This window comes from Budorcas taxicolor, chromosome X (genome assembly GCF_023091745.1).
Source record: "Budorcas taxicolor isolate Tak-1 chromosome X, Takin1.1, whole genome shotgun sequence".
Taxonomy (NCBI): domain Eukaryota; kingdom Metazoa; phylum Chordata; class Mammalia; order Artiodactyla; family Bovidae; genus Budorcas; species Budorcas taxicolor.
The window spans coordinates 40653886-40659885 of NC_068935.1; positions in this window are offsets into that span (position 1 = coordinate 40653886).

Here is a 6000-nt window from a genome sequence, read left to right on the forward strand (position 1 = left end):
ATCTCCTGCACTGGCAGGTGGATTCTATTTGTTAGTAAATATTTAAGCCCAACTTAACTGTTTACATATTTTATTTAAGGGAACTTCAGAATAAAAATTGGTAATGACCATATATGTGAAAGCTATAATTAAGCCATTTGCTTACTGCTGAGAAAGCTTTATTAGTGGGCACGATATAAATATGTTAGCATTTAATGACAAAGATAAAATTGTAATCTAAGTATAATGATGAGGACATTGCAACAACTTGGTCCATAAAGGTTAAAAGAACAAAGTGGATTTCCCCAGGACCCTGGACTGAGCTGCACTTACTCTAGCATCTAGTTCCTCTAGTCTTCTGTTTTCTGTGCCAGACTAGCTCCCTCACTCCTTCCTGTCGTTCTCACTATTTTTTCATGCACTTAAACCAGAAAATGACTATATCATCATTGTACTGGAAATAATGTGACACAACATAGAAAGAAGAAAGGCTAACGATACTGTAAATTAAGGCAAAAACAGTCATCTCAATGTTAACTTATTATTATTCTAAATGACTGTATCTGTCAACTGTTTTAGCCAAATAAAAACCTTTATCAGCAGTAGGAGACTGAAAGTCATCACTAAATCCTGGTCCTAGATAGCGTACTGGCCAATGATGCTAGTGGCTGACTAAAAAAAATGCCCATGTAAACCTTGCCAACAGAATGGCATCAATGCAGTCAAGAAAAGTAAATCCAACTCTGTGATATGCTCTATTTCTTGTGGATTATAAACTACACACCAAACATTCTAAAAGCACTGATCCCTCAGCACGAGTAGTGTGTGAGCTATGGAAATTTTATCAAGATAATTGATAGATAGCCATGTAATTTACTATAAAATTCTGCGGCCTTGTAAAAGGAGCAGAAAGGAATGTCAAAGTTGACCTCTCATTTCCAAGTACAGATAATGGAGAATCTACTTGGCTTTGGGGTGAAAAGACTCAAAGGACTATAGAGAAAACTTCACATCAACCTCCAATGATTTAAATTTCATTTAAAGGTGAGTATGTATGATTTATGAAAAACAGAACAATAAAGCATGAAATTTCAGATGAATTGAAAATATAACAACAGGAAATATGCACACTGTGTTTACTAATCTTAGCATTTTCATGTACATTCATTCATTTACTGCTCATAACAATCCTATGAGGTAGATACCAGCATTTTCCCAATTTTACAAATAGGGGAACTGAGATACTGAAAAACTAAGTAACTTGCTCCAAGGTCACACAGTGGATTAGTGGAAAAGCCCCGGTCAATTTTGGGCATGCTCTAGAATGCTTGCTGCAATCACTAGTCTGTACTGCCTCCCACGGGCACAAAAGTACACAAACATAACCTAAAATTTATAGGCTCATTCCTAGATATTTGGGCACAGAACGAATCCCAGGACTTTTAAGTTCTATTAGGATATGATTTCTGGAGGTGCCAAGCAATACTAACAACAGTTCTACTTAAGTTTTATTTACAAATGAAGTATGTAATTGCACTGTATTCATAGATTTAATGTCAAAATACATGGCATTTGGTAGATGAGAGAAATGCAGTTAAACTTCACCGTGTCGGTAAAAGGTGAAAGCCTTCTTATTATGTGCATGTGTGCTTAGCCGCTCAGTCGTGTCTAACTCTTTGTGACCCCCAGGACTGCAGCCTGCCGGGCTCCTCTGTCCATGGGGATTCTCTAGGCAAGAACACTGCAATGGGTTGCCGTGCCCTCCTCCAGAGGATCTTCCTGACCCAGGAATTGAACTGGGGTCTCCTGCATTGCAGGTGGATTCTTTACCAGCTGAGCTACAAGGGAAGCCTTCTTATTGGATGTGTTGAAATGTAGAGGAGAATGCCTCAGCCGTGATACGCATATCAGATGAGTGGATGAATGAGATCCAGATACAGAACTATACTCAGGATTTCAGCATCCCCATCAAACATGTCTGCCCATCTCTATCTCAACAGTTGTCATACTATAGTGGAATCCTTGCTTATCTGTCTGCTTAACTGTGAGCTCCTCAAGGACATGTGTTATTCATCTTCAATGTTTGCTTCAATACCTCATATACACTAAGTTATTGACAAAACACTTCCTAAACCAACGTAAGCAGTGAGTATCTGCTATATGGAAGACACTCTGCTGGTGGGGGAAAAAAAGATCTGTTCCATATGGAGGGTAGCATGGCAAAGTGGGACCAATAGTGGCAGCACCCCAAATAACAGAAAAGGTGAGCAGGAATCTTTCTGTAAGAAATCAACTTTCCCTATAAAGGTTATAGAATGAGTGGGAATCCCAACATGTCCCAATCCACTGCTTCTCTTTAAAAGACGATCAACAACCCCCTCCCTTTAGCTGTTGCTTAACTTTTGTAATTCTTAAAATGGGAATAATATAACTGTCATCATACATAAGTCAATATAATTTTTAATAACAGCTTTATTGAGATATAATTCACATACCATGACACTCAGCCTTTAAAATGTACAATTCAGCAGTTTTAGTATATCCATAGATATGAGCAAAATCATCGCAATTTTAGAATATTTTGGTCTCCTAGCCAAAGAATTTCTGTGCCCCTTAGCTATGCCCCTACCCTTCCATTTCTGAGCAACCACTAATTTACATTCTGTCTCTATGGATTTGCCTATTCTGGACATCTTATATAAAAGGAATCATACAGTATGTAGCCTTTTGTGTCTGGCTTCTTTCCCTAAGAATAAAATTTTAAAGGTTTGTCCATGTTGTTGAATATATATATTGGTACTCTTCCTTTTTATTCCTGAATAGTATTCCATTGTGTGAATACAGCACATATGTTTACCTATTCATCAGCTGATGTACATTTGGATTGTTTCCTATTTGGGGCTATTATGAATAAGTCAGTACAATTGTAAAACAACATGATTAGGCTAAAGAAGAAGATTCAAGGCATTATGGATAATGATGCTTTGTGATGTTCAAGTTATTTTTTTTTTTAACTAGGTTCTTTATCTTAATACTACAACTTATTTGAATACTTTCTCAGAGTTAAAACCTCAGCACCAAGAAATATGGCTGATTCATGGGATGTGCTCAATAAAGATATGCTAAATGAATAACCAATGCAAAAAAAAAAAAAAAAGGAAGAAAGAGAGCTGAAAGTGGGATAGAAAGCAGGGTGAAACAGAAAAAGTCCTGGGAAGTCAAGTATCAGGGGAAAATCAACCTGAGATTTAAATTGTGTGTGATAACTATATGCATTCAACACAACTGACATGAAAATCTCCTAAACAAACAATTCCTATAAAAATACCAGGCACTACCACTATTAAATAATAGTATATGTTATTTACTAAACAGAAACACACTCACAGACTTAGTCAACAAACTTATGGTTACCAAAGGGAAAAGGTGGGGTGATAGGTAAATTAGAAGGTTGGGATTAACATATATACTCTATATAAAATCATGAACAAAGTCCTACTGTATAGGACAGGGAACTAAACTCAATACTCTGTAATAACTGCCTCTTGAGAAATCTGTATGCAGGTCAGGAAGCAACAGTTAGAACTGGACATGGAACAACAGACTGGTTCCAAATAGCAAAAGGAGTACGTCAAGGCTGTATACTGTCACCCTGCTTATTTAACTTACATGCAGAGTACATCATGAGAAACGCTGGACTGGAAGAAACACAAGCTGGAATCAAGATTGCCGGGAGAAATATCAATAACCTCAGATATGCAGATGACACCACCCTTATGGAAGAAAGTGAAGAGGAACTAAAAAGCCTCTTGATGAAAGTGAAAGAGAGTGAAAAAGCTGGCTTAAAGCTCAACATTCAGAAAACGAAGATCATGGCATCTGGTCCCATCACTTCATGGCAAATAGATGGCAAGACAGTAGAAACAGTGTCAGACTTTATTTTTTTGGGCTCCAAAATCACTGCAGATGGTGACTGCAGCCATGAAATTAAAAGATGCTTACTCCTTGGAAGAAAAGTTATGACCAACCTAGACAGTATATTCAAAAGCAGAGACATTACTTTGCCGACTAACGTCCGTCTAGTCAAGGCTATGGTTTTTCCTGTGGTCATGTATGGATGTGAGAGTTGGACTGTGAAGAAGGCTGAGCGCCGAAGAATTGATGATTTTGAACTGTGGTGTTGGAGAAGACTCTTGAGAGTCCCTTGGACTGCAAGGAGATCCAACCAGTCCATTCTGAAGGAGATCAGCCCTGGGATTTCTTTGGAAGGAATGATGCTAAAGCTGAAACTCCAGTACTCTGGCCACCTCATGCGAAGAGTTGACTCATTGGAAAAGACTCTGATGCTGGGAGGGATTGGGGGTAGGAGAAGGGGACGACCCAGGATGAGATGGCTGGATGGCATCACGGACTCGATGGACGTGAATCTGAGTGAACTCCGGGAGTTGGTGATGGACAGGGAGGCCTGTCGTGCTGCGATTCATGGGGTCGCAAAGAGTCGGACATGATGGAGCGACTGAACTGAACTGAACTGAATCAGGAATTAATCCAGAAAAGAATAAATGTATACATATGTATAACCAAATCACTTCGCTGTACACCTGAAACTAACACAACATTGTAAATCAACTATACTCCAATATAAACTAAAAATAAATAAATAATATTATATCCCACCATAATATGACTTTTAAAAAGTCTGACTGCTGTTACTGACAATATTGTGCCAAGCAGACTTATTCTGCACAAAGGTATTGTTAACTGAGTGCTGCTTTCTCCCTCCCACTTCTAGCAGTTTATAGGTCTATAACTTAGAAGTGTATTGCAAAGTCTACGGCATCTGGTCATTCCAGATCCTTACTTCCTTCAAGCAGCACTGCTTTATCCAGTGCTCAGTCCCAGATCACATAGGGAAAGCGATAGGGAGCAAACTCAGGTTCTCAATGAAACCTTTTCTATATTTCTACAATATAAACACAGAGTATGGAGTCACAGTTAAGTTTGGACGCTGCTGTTTACTAGCAGAATGTCTTTTTGAGCCTAATCTCTTTGAGCCTCAGGTTCGCCATCTGTAAAAAGAAGATATAACACCGACCTCACAAGGCTGCAATGAGGGTTAGATGAGTTAATACGTGTATAGTGCTTATCACAGTGCCTGGCACAAAGTCAGGAGCTGTTTCCATTAGCAAACAAAACTGCATCACCTCTTCCTATCACTTCTTAATATAGTCTTAATATTAGTAACATTTTCCTCTGTTCCTCCTAGTAAATTGTTCTAGGGTTAGGCCTTCTCTGACACTAAAAAACTGGTTATCAGTTAATGTTATGTTTAAAAAAAAAGTATGATTGTTTTCTTTTAGGTCAGATGTTACATAGGAAGATATACTTGAAAAAGATCCACAGATACTTACATACCTATAACATAAGTTAAAACTGTTCCTGTGTATGTTTGTATATATGTTCCTGAATATGTGTTGTGGAGCGGGGTACGGGAGTGAGTGGTGCTAGGGTTGATATGCTGTAGAAAATCAACAGCACAAATCACACATAGGTGGTATACCTAATTCTTCTCCATGTATGTTTTGCAGATTTGCTTTTTTCCCCATATTGTTTAGCTTGTTGACTACAGTCAGATAAATTGCCCCTTCCCCCTTCTCTTTGTCAACTGCTCTGCACGTATAAGACTATGGTTTTCGATTTGAATATTGGAAGAATCAAATTCCTGCCAAGAAAAGAAACTACAGACCATTGGATGTCAACATGGATATTGAGGAACATTACTGTTGTTCCAGGAACTGAGGCTAAAGGGCCAAATGCAAGCTTACCTTTTGAGATAAAAGGGAGCTCCAATGATGAACAGACACAAGAGAAATCGAATAGAAGTGGAATCTAAGAAATGAGTAACTACCTCTCAAAGAAAGAGGGTTAGTGCTTTCAAAAAAAAAAAAGACAGCAAGTTTGACAAAACCAGACTTCCTTAGCTTTAAAAAAGACAAGTTACTAGGCATTCTAAAGTAAATT